Source organism: Sminthopsis crassicaudata, chromosome 5 (assembly GCF_048593235.1).
Source record: "Sminthopsis crassicaudata isolate SCR6 chromosome 5, ASM4859323v1, whole genome shotgun sequence".
Lineage (NCBI taxonomy): Eukaryota > Metazoa > Chordata > Mammalia > Dasyuromorphia > Dasyuridae > Sminthopsis > Sminthopsis crassicaudata.
Genome location: NC_133621.1, coordinates 305,898,941 through 305,917,085, shown reverse-complemented (window position 1 = coordinate 305,917,085; position 18,145 = coordinate 305,898,941). Strand labels below are relative to the sequence as shown.

The 18,145-nt window shown below is 50.2% G+C and overlaps 2 long non-coding RNA genes across 2 annotated transcripts; one reads left to right on the top strand and one right to left on the bottom strand.

The window, feature by feature from the left end:
• Positions 1–1,906: 1,906 nt before the first annotated feature.
• On the bottom strand, positions 1,907–7,682 carry LOC141545088 (uncharacterized). Its single transcript, XR_012482872.1, has 2 exons — positions 6,686–7,682; positions 1,907–3,077 (listed from the first exon to the last, which is right to left on the bottom strand). It is a non-coding gene; the product is annotated as an uncharacterized LOC141545088 (long non-coding RNA).
• Positions 7,683–16,801: 9,119 nt separating this feature from the next.
• On the top strand, positions 16,802–17,710 carry LOC141543198 (uncharacterized). Its single transcript, XR_012482373.1, has 2 exons — positions 16,802–16,853; positions 17,161–17,710. It is a non-coding gene; the product is annotated as an uncharacterized LOC141543198 (long non-coding RNA).
• Positions 17,711–18,145: the final 435 nt, after the last annotated feature.

Here is an 18,145-nt window from a genome sequence, read left to right as displayed (position 1 = left end):
TGGTTAAGTGGGTGGATTGATAGAAATATAGATAGCTAATGGGTGGTTTGATGAATGGGTGGGTGGGTAAGTGGGTGGACTTGATAGATAGATAGATAATAGATATACATGAAGGTGAGAAAGATTCTAGGGGTTTGGCAGTGAGAGGGAGAAGAGATATGAGCTGTCAGCTGGAGGGGACAGCAGAGCCAAATGAAGGGTTTTTTAGGATGGGGAGATCTGAGTGTATCACACACTTAAGTGTGACAAGCTCTTCACTCTTTCTTCGTCATGTCTGAGGGACTTTACCTTAGGGGAGGATGAAAGGGGATCTGGCGCAGGTCAGAGGGGTGCAGGGAGGTGGAAAGCCCTGCAAGCTGACAGCAGTTTAGGGACATAAGGTGAGAGTCCAAAGGGACAAGAACCTTGGACCGGACAAGGTCTGAGTTCGGTTAATGAACAAGAACGTATTGTAGAGAGAGATCAAAGTGGGAAGAGGTCTTGGAGGCAGGAAAGCTGGCTTCGAATACCAAGTCTTGCATTTCCTGGCTTCTCCCCCTCTGGGTTTTTAGTTCCCTTTTCTATAAAATGGAGATGATAATCCTTGCACTTTCTCCCTCACATGTGGGCTTTTCCTGCCATGGTTTCCTCCTTGCAAGTTTCCTTTCAGGGAGCCCTTGTGGAGATCTCTGAGCAGGAAGAGATTCCTTTGGGTTACCTAACAGAGCCAGAGAGGAAGGCATAAGTGGTTGTGTGGCTCATAAGAAGATCGGGGCATGCAGCCTCGGCACGTGGGGGGACCCCGGCTCCCCAAGGGCCCTCTGCCCAGGGCTTCCCGTTCAGTCGTGGGCACCATTTTTTAGGAAGGGTTTTAATAAGCTGAGGCAGGGCAGCAGCTTGGTAAGCAGATGAGGGCCAGTGGCAGGAAGGAGGAGCGTTTATCCGGAGGGGGCTCAGGGGCTAGGTGACTGTGCCTCTTTTTGTGTTCCCAGCACCTAACATAGTGCCTGGCACACAGTAGGTGTTTAATAACTGCTTACGGAGAGCCATGCCATTCAGAGGATGGCTTAACCACCTTCAGCTTGGCAGTGGAGGGCAGACCAAGAAGGCATTTGGGGAAGATGCAGAGCAGGACATTGAGACTGGTTAGCGCTATCTCAAAGTAGAGCGAGCTCACTCGGGACGTGATGGGGCCCCCCTTCCCGAGGGCCTCCAGGGAGAGCTAGGGTCCCAAAGTGGGAATTTCTGCTCAAATTCAGGCTCCTGCCCTCACCTCTAAGGGCCCTTCGAGCTTGGAGAGCCAGGCCTGAGACTCCACTGCAAACTGGTCTTCTGAAGCTGTGGTCCCCTCAGGACTGATGGGCAGGGCTCTGTCCATCCCCAGGGTAGGGAGCCACACCGTGACAATGGGTCACAGCTTGCCAGTTTGCAGTGGACGAGTCCACCCCCATCCCGTGGTCCCACCCCAGGGACCAGTCCTTGGGTTACCAGGAAAGACAAGAGGGGAGGGGGTGGCTGATGGGTCCTTGGAGACAAGGGGAGCAGAAGGAAGCCCTTTCAGGGAGTCACACCTTCCAGGTCGCATCTCTGCCATCTGCCATAGAGCCCAAGTGTTAACGAGGGAAGGCGGAAGATGGGAGCAGGGAAGGGCAGACACTACCCCATTCCTGCTGAGCTCACCACTCCCTGCCTTCTCCAGGCCCTGAAGGGAGTTCAAGCCCTCATTTAACAGATGGGGAAACTGAGGCCCAGAGCTGTCCCCTGACTTTCCAAGTCACAGCAGGGATATGAAGCCACATCCTTAACTACGTTATCCACCTGAATAGTTCTTCGCTGGAAGGGGCATCCCCCCAGAGACCCCTAATCCAACCTTGCCTTGAGCGAGAACATCTGATACTTTCACAGATCTCTCATCGTGGAGAACTCATTATTTTAAGAAGAAAGCAATATGTTGATTTTTAATAATCTAATAATAAAAGAACAGGAGATATGGCCCTGGGAAGCCTTCAGTCTGGGGGAAGATTTCCTAGAGAAAAGCCAGGTAGGTGTGTGGGGAATGAGGGTTCTGGGAAAACCCCAAACTCTGAGAACAGGTTGCTCCGGGAATACCGGGTTCAGTAGCCAGGCCCGGGCTTCGGGGGTAGGGAGGCTTCCAGCTGGCCATGTCTGGGAAGCTCTGCTCCATCCCAGAGTGGGCCAGCAAATTTCCCTCAGGGTGGGATGCACCCCAACACTCCCACCCTTCAGAAAGCTTTCCCGGTGACTTCACAGCATGATTTCCCAGCTCTGCCCCCAGCCCTGCCTTGCTGGAAGCCCAGATAAACCCCGTCCCAGATTTCTTCCTCCCGATCCAACTTTCCGGGAGATGAGCATGACATGGAGCTTCAGCTATGCAGGGTGTCCAGGGCAGGGCCGGGAGAAGGCTCTCACTGGGAAAACTGGAAGCCGGGAATGAAGCTGAACTTCGGGACCTATTCTCAGTTTTCTCACTTCAGGCCCACCACCCATTTGTCCATCGACCCAATAGCTACAAAACTGCTTAACAACCATCCCAGGAGTCTCATTGTTTAAAGGGAAAATCCAAACCCCTTTGTCTGGCATTCAAGGCCTTCCAGAGCTCAGTTCCAAGCTACCTGTCCAGTCCCCTCCCTTCAGGGCTGGAAGAATGATCAGCTCTGGGAACATGCTGTGTAATTCCTTGCCTCTGGCTTTCACACTAATTCCCAGGTACGCGGTGTTCTCCCTTTCACCACGTGTCCCGGGACAATTCCTTTAGGCCTGACTCAGATGTCCAGAATTCTCTGTGAATTCCACCTGATCTCCCCTTCTTCCAAAGCTCCCCCCCTTCTCAGAGCCGCCGAGCCCTGCCTTGGGCCATCGTCTCCCAGTCAGAAGGCGGGCACTGAGGGAGATGGTGGCGGTGATGGGGGGATCTCTTGAGGGGACTGCTTGGGAAACGCTCGGCCTTCTCTGTCACAGACCCCCTCTGTTCTTCCGGGTGTCGGTCAATGGGTCCGGGGAACGGCTGTCAGCCTCTTCTGGCCAATGGGGCTGGGGGGATGACTGCTTCTGGGCTGCTTCTCCAGGGACTTTCCAAACTGGGAAGACAAGGAAAAACAACAAATTCCCGACAAGAGCAAGTGTCCTTTCCTGGCCCGCCTTGGGATGTGCAGGAAGTTCCCTGGGATGGCTCCAAACTCCCTCCCTGTGCTTATCTCTCCAGGCTTCCCAGAAAGTCTCCTAAGCACACACCATACTCATCCCTGACCTGGGGCCTCTGCCTTCTCCCTGGCTGAGAGGACGTGGATATAAGCTGAGGACCCTTAAGGCTCAGGGTCACTAAGGCTCTTCTATTGAATGTATTTTGCAGGTCAATCCTGGAGGCAGCTAGTGTCCCCATCTGACAAAGAGGGAAACTGAGTCTTGGCAAAGTCAAGGCACACATGTAGTAAGTAGCAGTTAAGTGTCCTGCTTAATAGTCGTTTAAATTCATTGGTTTTTAAAAATTAATTAAATTTTAAATACACATTGCTTTATGAATCACATTGGGAGAGAAAAATCAGAACAAGAAGGAAAAACCATGGAGAGGAAAACAAAAAGAGAAAAAAGAAGTGACCATAGCATGTATTGATTAACATTAAATCTCCATAGTTCTTTTTTCTGGATGGAAATGGCATTTTCTATCCAAAGTTTGCTGAGATTTCCTCCTTGAGGAAACTCCTTGAGGGCAGGGACTTTTTGAATAACTAACACTTAGCACAATGCTTGACAGAGTTGGTGCTTAATTGATGTTTTCTGACAGACTGATTAAAATGCTTACTGGATAGAACCCTTGAATCCAGATCAACAATGATCTTCCCAAGATACCCTAGATCAATACATTTTTAATGCTTTCTCATGAAGTCATTAGCTTCCATTTGCTCAATTCCAATTTTTAAGGAAGTATATTTTTCAGTGAGCTTTTGTCCCTCCTTTTCCATTTGGCCAATTTTAATTTTTGAGGAATTTTTTATCCTTCATTGAATTTTTGTCTCTCCACTTACCTAAATCTTCTTTTTAATGCAGATTTCTTGTCCTCATTAGCTGTTTGTACCTCCTTTACCATTTGGCCTAGTCTGTTTTTTAAGGTATTATTTTCTTCAGTATTTTTTGTGTCTCCTTTATGGAGTAGTTACTTATTTTTCATGATTTTCTTGCATCACTTTTATTTCTCTTTCCAATTTTTCATTTTTCTGCCTTACTTGATTTAAAAAATCCTTTTTGACCGATGCTGAGCAAAACAAGCAGAATCACGAATACATTGTACACAGTAAGAACAAGCATGTACAATGATCAACTATGAAAGACTTGGTTCTTCTCAGTGGTTCAGTGAGCCAAGGCGATCCCAATAAATTCTGGATAGAAAATACCATTTGCATCCTGAAAGAGAACTATGGAGATTGAATGTAGTTTACTTCTTTTTTCTGTTTTTTTTTTTTTTTCTTTCTCTCCCATGGATTTTCCCTTTTTGTTCAGTTTTCTTTCCCATTATAATTTACAAAACAATGTGTATTTTAAAACAAAAAAAATCATTTATGAGTACTTCCATGACCTAAGAACAGTTCTTATTTTTCCTGGAGGTTTTGGATATAAGAGTTTTGATTTTGTTATCTTCTTCTGAGTGTATATTTTGATCTTGCTTAGTGACTTTCTATGGGCAGAATATTTTTCTGCTGTTTGCTCATTTCTCCAGCATCTTACTTGACTTTTAACTTTTTGTTAAAGGGAAAAGCTTACAATATTCCAACCTTCCGGGAGTTGTGCAGTTTTTTTCAGAGATAATTCTAAGCACCTGTAAGTTTTCAATTCTCCCAAGGTGATATGATCTAAGGCAACAGTGGGGATTTTTTTTTTTTTTTTGCCAAGGACTATTTGGATATTTATAATATCATTCTCAAACCATACAAAATTGTCAACTTATAGAACTCACAGAGTGGAAGATTATTGTATCCAACTTCCAGCTCATCATCTCCTGCAGTTGCCTTAGCAAATGATTTTGCAGACTTCATGTAGTCTTCAGGCCAGACATTCTCCACCCCTGATCTAACTTTCCTGGCCTCTGCTCCGGTCTGTGAGTGGCCACAAGCACTCTTTTCTGCCCTGGAACCATGAGGGGGGTTCCTGCTCCTCTGTGGCTGCCACTATGCCAGTGCTCCTCCTTGGCCTGGCCCTGCCATCCAGGACTGTGACCCAGATCAAAGTATGGATAAAACCTTGCTGCTAGCATCTCTTTCTGACCAGGTGTTCAACTCCCTTATCGGCTATGGGTTGAGAGCTTTGGAAGCCACCAACATCTCTGCTGCTCCGGTGGCTCCCAGGGCCTGCTCCTGGTTTGCTGGGGTCAGGGCTGCCTGCACTGGCCTGGGCTCCATTCCCCCCCAGGTGTGATAGAACTTGGCTGCTGACCCTTCAAGTTGTCCTGGACTGGAAAATTTTTGATTTCCGTCACTCCAGAATTTGTTTAGAGTCAATATTTCAAGGTATTTAGAGTGGAGAGCCTAGACAAGTACCTGTGTTTACTCTGCCATCTTAGCTCTGCCTCTAAGTTGAATAAATGAATGATTAACTTGCTCGGGGTCACACAGTCCCCACTTCTTAAACTATGGTTCATAACTCCATCTGGGATCTTGTAAGTGAAAGTGGGGGTCATAAAATCATGATTTATTATCTACCTCTGTCTGGGACCATGTAAAAATTTCTTGGGTGAAAAAGGGTTTAAGAAAAAGTTTAAGAAGGCCTGACACAGTCAGTCAGGGGAGAGTTGAGACTGGACCTGAGGGAGAGATTTAAAGCTAGAAGGGACCATAAAGGTCTGCTTATCCAACCCCCATTTTATAGCTGATGCTGAGACTCCGGGAAGGTAAAGCTGGCCACAACAGCCAGCGTTCTGAAGCCTTCCTTGTAGCAGCTTGGAGGCAAATCTCCCTGAGAATGAGGTAGAGTGCTCCCAAACCAGCCTTCAAAACCAATTTATACAATGGAAGAAGAGAAGGAGAAAAGGAAATGGTGGCCGCCTCCTTCCCCTGTTTTTTCTTCCTTCTCCTTCCCTTCTCCTCCTCTTTTCTCTCCCTCCCCCTTTTCCTCATCTCTTTTCCTTCTTCCTCTCCTTCTTTTCTTCTTTTTCCTTCTTTTTTCTTCCCCTTTTCTTCCTCCTCCTTCCCTTCTACTTCTCTCCTCCTCTTCCTATCTTCTTCCTTTTTCCTCTTTCTCCTTCCCCTCTTCCTCCTCCCCTTTTTCCTCTCCTTCCTTTCCTCCCCTTCCTCTTCTTCCTTTTCTTCCTCCTCTCCCTTCTCCTCCTCTCATAGACCTGTTCTATCCAGGCCATGAATATTCAGGTGCTGAGGATGAGCTCACACCTTCTGGGCTTGGCTGGGAGAACAGGCATATTGAGACCAGAACAGGAGATCGGCTGACATCCAGGAGGACTCAGAAAAAGCCAGCCCCTATTCATCCCTGGGAGTCGGGCACAAGAGAGCCCAGCCCATGTGAGAGAGGGCAAAGGAGGACACGGGAGAGGAGCAGGCCCCATTAGGCGGAGTCTGGGTAGGTGGGCCAGGGGAGCCTCTATCTCTCCCTCTCCCTGAGATGGGCAGGGAATGCAGCAATGGATTTGGCCCCACAGGACCTGCCTTTTATGTCTCTGGAGCCCCCCCGGGATACAACTCACTGGATGAATGATTGTGTCCATCCTGGCTGGCTCAGACTCCAGAGCCTTCCTTCATTTTTGCAGCCCATTCTGCCTCTCACCTTCCTCCTGCCTCCTTAGAACTTCTTCCCTTGTTCCCTCTCCTTTATTTTTGAATTATTTAATTCACGTCCAACTCTGTGACCCCATTTGGGCTTTTTGTGGCAAAGACATTGGGTACTTTGTCCTTTCTTTCTCCAGCTTATTTTCCAGACGGGGAAACTGATGCAAACGGTGTGAAGCGCACACAGCTAGTAAATGTCTAAGGACTCATGAGGATGAGTCTCTCTGACTCCAGGCTGACGTTCTGTGCACTGAGGTAGCCCTGAGCTTCCCATCTTCCCCTTTTAGAATGGAAGTTCTTCGAGGACAGGGAGCACTGTGCTTAGCATAGTCACTGCTTAATAGATACACTTTTTTTTTCTTCATAAGACAGAGGAGAGAAAAAAAAAAGGAAAGGGGGATTTTGCCGGTGATTTACAAATGACATGAGCGGCTCCCCAGACTATCCAATGATTTCTCCCGCTTTGAGGCTTCCAGGCAATCTTCCTTTCGAGATCTGCTGAAGAGACTGGCTTTTAGCTAGGGCAGGGAGGAGGGGACAGCTGCCTTCGAGCATCAGAGCGCCTGTCATCTGGAAGAAATCAGCCTTGTTCTTCATGCTGGCCAGAGGAAATTACAGAGGGCTCTGAGTTCAAAGGTTACGATCATCACTTTATGGCTAAAATTAGGCTTGGAGAGGTGACAGGACTTGGCTGGTCACACATTTGGGTGAACTCAGGCTGAGCTGATTGGCCTTTCTTCCTGGCCCCGTGGCTGTCCACACCTCTCCTGGAGCTCAGGAAGGCTTCCAGGATGCACAGTCTCCATCTTACTCGGTCCAAAGAGGAGCTAGCCCCTTGGCTGCAAAGCCACTGTTGGTGGCCCAAGGCCTTTCAGAGCTCCTGGGCTCTCTTGTTACAGAAGCCCAACTCATTCCCCCCACGTCCCCAGCCATGACAGGCTATCGTGTGCTGAGGAGTCCCCAGCCTTCTTTCATTTATTTTTTTTTATTTTTTTATTAAAGCTGTTTGTTTTCAAAACACATGCATAGATAATTTTCAGCATTCACTTTTGCAAAACCTTGTGTTCCAATTTTTTCTCCTTTCTTTCCGCCCTTTCCCTTTCATAGACAGCAAGTAATCCAATATAGGTTAAAGGTGCAATTCTACTATATATATTTCCACAATGATCATGCTGCACAAGAAAAATCAGATCAAAAAGGAAAAAATGAGAAAGAAAACAAAATGTAAGCAAATGGCAACAAAAAGAGTGAAAATGCTGCGGTGTGATCCACATTCAATCCCATAATCCTCTCTCTGGTGCAGATGGCCCTCTCCATCCCAAGATCATTGGAACTAGCCAGAATCCTCACTGTTGAAAAGAGCCATGTCCATCAGAATTGATCATAGTATAAATCTTGTTGTTTCTGTGTACACTGATCTCCTGCTCCTGCTCAGCATCAGTTCCTCTCTGAAATCATCCTGTGGGTCATTTCTTATAGAACAATAACTTTCCATAACACTCATATTCCATTCAGCCATTCTCCCACTGATGGGTGTCCACTGTTTCCAGTTTCTTGTCACTATAAAAAGGGCTGCTCCAAACAGTTTAGCACATGTGGGTCCCCTTCTCTTTTTTATCTCTTTTTGGGAAACAGACCCAGTGGAGACTGCTGGATCAAAGGGTATGAACAGTCGATAACCCTTTGGGCACAGCTCCAGATTGCTCTCCAGAATGATTGGATCAGTTCACAACTCCACCAACAACGTATCAGTGTCCCAATTTTCCCACATCCCCTCCAATATTCGTCATTATCTTTTCCTGTCATTTTAGCCAATCTGAGGGGGGTATATTGGTGACTCAGAGGTGTCTTAATTTGCATTTCTCTGATCAATAGTGATTTAGAGCACCTTTTTATATAGTTTCTTCATCTGAAAATTGTCTGTTCATATTTATCAGTTGGAGAACCAGCCTCGTTGGTTTTAGTCTTGCAAAGAGTCAGTTCGCTTGGCCTTTCACCACACCGTGGGACAGGTTAGAAGGAAAGTGGAGACTTAATAAATTTCTGTGCTCGTGGACCCCTCATTCAGCTGCCGTTTCTCTTTGCCTGGAAGGACGCGGGATGCTGAGTCTGGAGGAGAGAAGAACGGGAGAGAGGATGGGACTGCTGCCATCTTCAGGTGCCAGAAGGTTGTCCTGGGAAGACGTTGGGCCTCCGGGGCAGAACAGAGAGTGACCAGTGGAAGCCACAAAGTCAAATCTAGGCCAGACATTGGGGAAGACTTCCTCCTAATGAGGGCTGTCACCTTCCGGGGCAGCCAAGGAACAGAGACAGAACAGATGTTCGTTGGTTGAAAAGTGTCCAAACGAGTCACGGCCCGTGAAGTCATGGAACGTTACAACAATGTTAACAGAAAGTTCAAGGCATGATAACAAACTAAAGAGGATTTTATGAAATCGTCATAATGGCCACACTTAAGCCTGAAGGAAGAGATACCCCTAGAGAATTTGCCTTTCTCCCTTCACAAAGGTGGGGAACTACGGGTGAGGATCACAGCATATATTGTCAGTCTTGGCCAAGATGTTGCCTGATTTCTGAACCGCTTTTCCCCTACTCCCCTTTTCAATTCTTTATTATAATGACTGTCTGGGTAGGGAAAGGAAAGGATAGATTGGGAAATGAAGGCAATATAAAAACAAAGGATATCCGTAATTTTTAAAAGGTGATTGGAGAGGCAACTAGGTGGTACAGTGGGTAGAGCATCAGCCTTTAAGTCAGGAGGACCCGAGTTCAAATCTGACCTCGGATGCTTAACACTTCCTAGTTGTGTGACTCTTAACCCCCATTGCCCAGCAAAAAAAAAAAAAAAAGGCAATTGGAACTGTCCCAAAGTAAGTGGTATGAGCTACCTAGAGAGGTAGTGAGCTCCTCATCACTGAAGATATTCAAGCAGAGGCTGGAGGACCATTTGCCAGAGCAGGGAGGGCTCTGCGTTGGGGTTGGACCACTGAATTCTTTTCTATTTGAGACTGGACCTTTGGGATCCCCATTTTCCAATACAAAACTGGGGCTCAGGGGGTAATGATTTACCCACAGTCACTCCTACATCTAGTAAAGACTGGAAACTGAACGCAGTCTTATCTGAGGATTCCTGACAAATCAGTCAGGCTATTGATGCTCCAGTTACCGACTTCCACCCAAGAGGAAACAGGATCAGAAATTGGGAGCAGAACTGGCAGCCTGGAAGGGCTCAGGGGAGCTTGGAAATCTGGGCTCACACCCAGGGTTGAGCCATAACTTTGACCAAAATCCTTCCCCTCTCTGGGTCTCTGTTTACTCATCTGTAAGATGGGAGAGGGGATTGGGTCACTTCCTGGGAACCTTAGAGACTGGACGATCTCCATGAGTTTAGAGAGTCCGTCTCAGGGCTGCCATGTGGCCAGAACAGCAGCAAGCCTCTCCCCACCCCCACCCTCACCTCCCTGGGGACCCCAGCCTGCAGGGGAAGGAGGGGCCCAGCATGGAGCTTCAGGCCCTGTTCTGTGCCTCCCTCCAAGAGTGCATTAGCACAGCAGGAAGGAGCTGCCAGCCCCGGCCCCAGCACCCCCCAAAGTGGCATTAGGCCGCTCATCCGATTAGAGGCTCGCTCCGGGATAAAAGCTGCCTGGTGATTACATTAGCAAAGGGCAGCGTCTTCCGGTCTGCTCGGAATTCACTCACAACCTCCACGGCCCCTCTGTGGACACCAGGTCCCTTGTGGAATCATCCACAGAGGTTACAGAGGTTTGTGCTCGGAGATCTCCAACAACCATGAGAATAGAGCGTGGTTAGCTTCTCCCCCTTCCTTCAATACTCCAAAGATCTCTGATTGCTCGCGGGGTGGGACTGGGGAGCTGGGCTTTCCATTGCTCTGTGCTCCTGGGAGTTAGCACCCCCCATTCTCACTCTCCCAAGGGGCCTCCTTGGGCTCAAGGCCAGCTCCGGCCACTTGTCCTAGGGCCTTGGATGTCCTCTGTGCTGGGAGAGCACACCCCTCCCCAGGAGCTCCCCTTTTGTGAATGTGACAGTCCCTAGATGACATCTCAAATTACTCCTTGCTCACAACTCATGGACTCATAATCCCGCTAGAAAACGTCAGCAAGAGAAATAGAACTGTGCGAGCCCTGACGTTTCTATCAGGCCTTTATGTTAGCCAAGCCTTTTACATTCATTCCTTTTTCCTACTCTAAGAAGAAGGGCAAGGGCATTTCTGGGCCCAAAAGGCCCAAATCTGGCTATCTTTTCTGGCAGTCTCTCCCATGAGAATACAGATTCCCTGAGGGCAGGAAGGCTCATGATTTTGTCCTTGTATCCCCAAGGTCGGTGACTGACACATAGTAAGTGCTTAATTCAACATTTTCCATTTATTCACATAAATGGAAACTGTGGCCGACAGGTCATGAGAACTGCATAAGGTCACCCAGGTAATGAGGAGAGGAGTTGGACTGGTCCATAAGGAGGCATCCAAGGAGGATGCTCTAAGCTGGGGGAGTGGAGATGACTGGCCCAAAGAGGACGTGGACCACGTTAGGATGCTCTAAGCTGGGGGAGCGGAGATGGACTGGCCCAAGGAGGATGTGGACCACGTTAGGATGCTCTAAGCTGGGGGAGTGGAGATGACTGGCCCAAAGAGGACGTGGACCACATTAGGATGCTCTAAGCTGGGGGAGTGGAGATGGACTGGCCCAAGGAGGACATGGACCACGTTAGGATGCTCTAAGCTGGGGGAGTGGAGATGGACTGGCCCAAGGAGGACGTGGACCACGTTAGGATGCTCTAAGCTGGGGGAGTGGAGATGGACTGGCCCAAAGAGGACATGGACCACGTTAGGATGCTCTAAGCTGGGGGAGCGGAGATGGACTGGCCCAAGGAGGATGTGGACCACGTTAGGATGCTCTAAGCTGGGGGAGTGGAGATGACTGGCCCAAAGAGGACGTGGACCACATTAGGATGCTCTAAGCTGGGGGAGTGGAGATGGACTGGCCCAAGGAGGACATGGACCACGTTAGGATGCTCTAAGCTGGGGGAATGGAGATGGACTGGCCCAAGGAGGACGTGGACCACGTTAGGATGCTCTAAGCTGGGGGAGTGGAGATGGACTGGCCCAAAGAGGACATGGACCACGTTAGGATGCTCAAAGCTGGGGGAGTGGAGATGGACTGGCCCAAGGAGGACATGGACCACGTTAGGATGCTCTAAGCTGGGGAGAGCAGAGATGGACTGGTCCACAAGGAGGCGGCCAAAGAGGATGTGGACCACAATGGGATCCTCTAAGCTAGGGGGAAGGGTCCTGCAAGCATACTGCTGTGGGAGAGCAGGGATTCCATCCTTCCCATCTGTAAAAGGTGTCTCATCAGCCCAGCTAAATGGACACCCATTGGGGCAGTCAGAAAGCCAGGGCTTGAGGCCTGATTGCAGCTGGCATGGCCAGGCTGACCCTCAGTTCCTTCTGTAGCAAGTCAGTATCTTCATATGTCCTTCCTCGTGGGACCGTTGAGGAAAGGGTTTTTAATTTCCCAGCCGCTTCTGTCTCCAGATGATGAGCCCAAACATGGCCCTCACCCAGGAGCGGGCACAGTCAATCCCAGTTGGCCATAGACTGAGAGGCCAATTATCTGAAGAGAACAGGCAGCCAGACCCGGCCTCTGGAAGGGACAATGGCCAAACAGTGACAAGCCCTCAACTTTTCCAGGTGCCAAGAAGCGGGCCACGCTCAGGCGCCCGCCTCCTGCAGCTGGAATGGCTTCTGTCCCAGTGCCTGGCAGTGCCAGCCACAGGGAAGAAAGAGGAGCAGAAAAGGAGGGGAGGAGAGAGGAAGAAAGGAGAAAAAGAAAGGGAGAAGATATGAAAAGACAGAAAGGGAAGGATGCATCAAGGATGGGTATAAGATGATCTAATGAGACCCAAGGGTCATTTGATGGAGGCCCAGGGGGATAAAACCCTCTCCCACCCCCAGCAGTTAAAGGCCAGAGCCTCAGGGGGGCTTCTTCTGTCTACTCCCCCCACCTTCAACCCACCACCTGCTGTCTGCGGAGCCCAGGAGCCCCTCAGCCAGGAGAGTGATGGTACTCCCTGGATCACAGACCCCACTGGTGGAAGCGACGGCAACCAGCGCCTCACCCCAAGCCCTTCTATAGCCCAAGTGGTCTTCCAGCATTTGCCTAAAGACCTCCCATGATGGGAACTCACTACCTCCCATCTCACCTTTGGACAGCATTAATTACTAGAAAGCTGATCCGGCCATCGCACCTCAGTCTGCTCCTGGCTTCTTCCCTCCAGGGTCAAACAGAGCAAGTGGGATCGATCCACCTTCCCCCCGGCGGCCCTTCTGACACTTGAGGCAGCTCCCCTCCCCCCCAGCCCTTCCCCCACGTCCAGCGGCAGGGTCCCTGGGCTCACCCCTCAGCCGCATCTTCTCATTTTCCCTTCCTTCCTGCATCCCCTTCCCAGCACTAACCCTCAGCGCCTTCCTTCCTCCTCCCAGGGTGTCCTGGGTGACCTCGGACAACCTCTACTAGGGAGCAGACACTGAGGAGCAAGGGCACCCCCTGCAGGCCCCATCTGGCCCAGCACCCCCCTTCCCAGAGGGAGACCTCTCCCAACCCCTCCTGGGAGGAGACCCCCACCTTGGGGCACACACACACACTTCTCCCGGTAGCCCCCCTCTGTATCTGTCTCCTCTCTGTCTGTCTCTGTCTCTCTGTCTCCTCTTGGTCTCTTTCTGTCTTTGCCTCTGCCTCTATTTCTCTATACCTGTCTCCTCTCTGTCTCTATCTTTGTCTCTGTCACTGTCTGTCTGTCTCTTTGTCTCTTTGTCTGTCTCTGTTTCTTTGTGTTTGCCTCCTCTGTCTCTGTTTCTCTGTGTGTGTGTGTCTCTCTCTCTGTCTCCTCTCTGTCTGTCTCTCTCTCTGTCTCTCTCCTCTTGGTCTCTTTCTGTCTTTGCCTCTGCCTCTATTTCTCTATATTTGTCCTCTCTATCTCTGTCTTTGTCTTTCTATCTCTGTTTCTCTTTCTCTGTGTCTCTCTGTCTCTGTCTCTCTGTCTCCTCTTGGTCTCTTTCTGTCTTTGCCTCTGTCTCTATTTCTCTATATGTCTCCTCTCTGTCTCTATCTCTGTCTCTGTCACTGCCTGTCTGTCTGTCTCTTTGTCTCTCTGTCTGTCTCTGTCTCCTGTCTGTCTGTCTCTGTTTCTTTGTTTTTGCCTCCTCTCTGTCTGTTTTATTCCATAATATTCCATAGCATTCACTAACTAGTTTGTTTAGCCATCCCTAATCAATGGGCACCTCCTTTGCTTCCAGTTCCTTGCTACCATAAAAACTACATTATGGATATTTTGGGTGTCTAAGGAGCCTCCCAGAACTGGCCATTGGATAGAGGAAGCTCTGGGTTCAAGTCCCCCCTCTGACATGTGTTGGATGTGTCTGAGTGCCTTAAACACTTTTCTAGAAGTACAAACTTTAGGACTTCTGTGGATCTTCATTGGTAGAGGAACTTTCCTTGCTGGGAGTTCCTGCACAAAAACCTGAAGTTTGGACCCCTTAATCCATGAAAATGCCGGGCACGTAACAGTGTCTGTATAGACGGGATCTCAGTGAGACTCCCGTGAGATAATGAAAGGAGGTGCTTCCCCAACCTAAAAGGGCACAGAAATGTGAGTCTCCAGCAGCAACTGCCCCCCAAAATGCCAGCATTCCAGCAGATGGCCAATGACAAATGGCCACGGAAACATCCCCCGGGGCACACAAATGCGGAGCTTCAATACCGTATTCTTTTGTGCCTCTCCTCCATCTGCTTGGAGTGTCTGGGTGACAGCAGCAACAACAAGCCAGACACCGACTCCAGCAAAGCTTGTCGTGTCGTTGCCCCAGTCTGGGACAAACCGGGCGCCATATATCTGCCGTCTCTGAAAAAGGGCCACCCCACGATGCCCTCAATGCACGCTTGTCCAATCTCTGCGTAAAGTTCTCCGGGATGGGAGGGCGGCCATGGGCTTTGGAAGCCATTCGGCCACTTTGCAACAGCTCTCACCAAGAGCAAGTTCTTATCCGATAATCCTCTGCATACTTGGACACAGCCATGATGCCCCCCATCCTTCCTGAACTGTGCTTCCCAGAAATGATCGCAATATTTCATGTGCGTTTGGACCAGAACATCATAAAGTGAAAACCTTCCTTCCCTCTGCACACTGGACCTCCCACAATACACTGGGGCAGCTAGTGGGTAAGAGCATCAGCCCTGGAGTCAGGAGAGAACCTGATTTCAAATCTAGCTCAGGCACTCATTAGTTGGGTGACCCTGGTCCATTCATTTGACCCCAGTTGCCTCAAAACAAACAAAAAACAGCCTCAGCTTGTGTCGTTTTTGGCTGCTACGTCATGGAGACTCATATTGGACTTGGGGATCTCCAGAGAGGTTCTGGAGATGACTGGAGGGGCTCAGGAGAGCTGATTATCAAATTGTCATTGGGATATTTAGCGTCCAGTGTGGGAGCTAGTTACCCCTTCTACTATTTTTATACCTCCTTGAAATTTTATAAGCCTGTTATTTATCCTTTCATCTCAGTTACAGAATAAATATTAGGCAGTGGAGGATTTGGCCCATTAAGCAGAATGGGGTAATACAGATGTTCTGACATTACTGTAGGACTCCAAATAATCAATAAGCATTCTGTTATATGAATAAATAAATTAATGATAAAGTGCTGACTACGTGCTCTGTTACATGCTGGGGATGTCAGTCCCTACTCTCAAGAAGCTTTCATTCTAATGGAGGGAAGAGAAAACATAAAAAGGAAGCTTAGCAAGAGCTATCGGGATCACAGTTTGGAAAAAGTGGCTTTGGAAGAGATGGGCAGGGCTAGTTCCAGGTAAACTGAGGCAAAAGCTCACATGTCATGTTCCAGGATGGTTCCAGGAGCTGTGTTCTAGGTTCAGATCAACTCGCTGACACACACAGGGCGCTGGGAGATAGTTCTCTAGGCAACTCTCAAGACGAAGTTTCCCCTAAGGTTCCGGCAAGTCCAGTCACTGTTTTTATCCCTAAAAGAAGATTTAGGGGCCCCAAGGAGCTGCCTTTGAGTGTTGAAGGGCCGGGCGTGGGAAGGTTTAGCCTCGCTTTGCTTGATCCCAGAGTTCAGAGATTTCAGAAGAGGCCATTTGTAAAAAGAACTTTTTTATTGCTTTGGTATCGGCAACTCAATGTGATCGACTTCCATGGCCATCCTGTGTATTTTATTATATATAATTAAAAACATAGTCCAGAGAAGGGGTCCCTAACGAGAAAAAGGGTAAGCAGATGGAGAGGAGCTGGGCAAGTTGGATGGTGGGAAAATCTGCCTGGATGTCTCCTCAAGGACCGAGGGCCTGGGAGCCAGTGGGAGGCTCCCAGCAGGTCTCCATCAATGGCAAAGGCTGGGGGGAGTTGATTTGGCCGGGTAGTGAGGGGGGGGGCTTCCAGCTCCGAGAATCCCTGATCCTGTGAAGCAGGTCTGAGAAGGGGAAACCAATGGGGGACTTCTGGGGGGAAAAGATGAGGTCCAGAAGCCGGTGAGGGCCAGGGAGAGGACCAGGGGAGGGGAGGGGCAGAGTTTCCAGAGATGGCCTGAAAATGGAATAGAAGAATATTATGAAAGGGGGAGCAAGAGCCGGGTTGAGGCAGACTGTGAGGATGAAGGCTGCCCGGGTCACAGGCAGAGGACTCTGGTCCTGGCCCGAGCTGCACCTGGAGAAGAAGCCCTTCTCTCAGGGTGGGCAGAGGTCCCGGCTCATGGCCGGGGGAAGGGGGTCCTCTCACCCGGGCTGCTCCTAGAATATCTGGGTTCTGTTGCGAGGCAGTGAGTCGATGGGGGCTGGGGATTCCCAGCTTGGCTGCCATGCCCCCTCCCCGGAGCACTGGACAGGAGAGCCCCCACCCGTGTGTACCCCCTCCCTATCGGCCCCATGGCCCCCTGGGAAACGCACGGTTCTCCCACAGTCCCCGCATTCTGATGGGGCGGGAGCACGCGGCCCAGATGACAAAGGGAGAGTTCTCAGGAAGGAGGTCCGGCTGGGGGGCAGCAGGGACACAGCAGGTGGGCCAGGAGGAGGCGAGGGCGCTGATTTCTCGTCATGGTGACCTCCACTCAGAGCCCAACAGAAGGGGGAAGCCTTAAGGGGGCAGAATGGGGGGGACGGGTAGAAACGAGCCTTGAGGGTCATTTCAGACCCAGGCTGGGGTGAGGGTGGGGTGGAGACCCGAGTCTTGGGCTCTTCACTTCCCCCACCCGGGAGCTGAGAACCTGCCCCCAGAAGGAAAATTACGGCCTTCAAGGACTCCGATTGGCAGAGGAGGAAGTGGAGGATCAGTGAGTGACTCCCGAGTCTTTCCCTTTTACGCAGCTCCCGAGTGGACAAAGCGATTTCTCCCCTGGGACGGGACACGCAACGGCCCATCCGCACCCACGCTGGCCCAAGCCAGAGTCATCCTCACCCAGGCAGTAATCTCGAGGCGAGACTCGAACCCCCATCCTTGGGCCACGAGATGCACCTCAGAACCACATCCTTCCGAGCATGTCCTGCAAAATAAGCTCTTTGTGGGGGGAGGGGTTGGGTGGGGGAGGGAAGAGACCCCAAGCTCTGGAAGGTCTTTAAGAGGGGCCTGGCCCTCTCATTTTAGTGCAGCCCAGTGGACTCCACCCAAACGGATTGTTCTGGAGATGGGCTGGGGGCGGGGAGGGGCGCCCGCCACGGGAGAGGGAGCTGGGCTGGGCTGGGAGGCTCAGCTGCCAGGACAATGCACGAGCATCCTAGGCCGCCCCCCCCCCCCCATTTGTGGCCACGCGGCCCCGGTTCTTATGTAAATATATCCCTGTTATCAATCAATCAGCAGGAACTACGAGACATCCAGGGCAACACGCCTTTATTATAATACTTGATGGTTTACAAAGTGCTTTACAAATATGATTTCGCTTGATAATACCCGAGCATCTTAAAGGCTGCCCCTCCCACCCCAAGCCCATTCACCTAGGGTCTCCATGGCAACCGCTGACTTCAGCTGTGATGCAAGAGCCCCAGACAGCCCGATTCCATTAACCCTGTCCCATCCAGCTGGCCCTGGGGGAGGTCAAGGAAGAGCACAGGACTCCCCTGGAAGCTTCTTCCTCCTTCCCCATCAACTGCCTACTGGCCGACTCCACCTGGATGCTCCATGGACTTCTCAAACCCAGCAAGCTCCAAACAGAGCCCCCCAAAATGCTTCCTTTCCCCCAATTTCCCTCTAAAGGTCCCAGAGGCACCAAACCCTTCCGATTCAACCAGGTTCCAAACTCGTCCAGTCAGTCTTCCCTCCCCGCACTCAAAAGGTTATTGCCAGAAGGTTGACCTC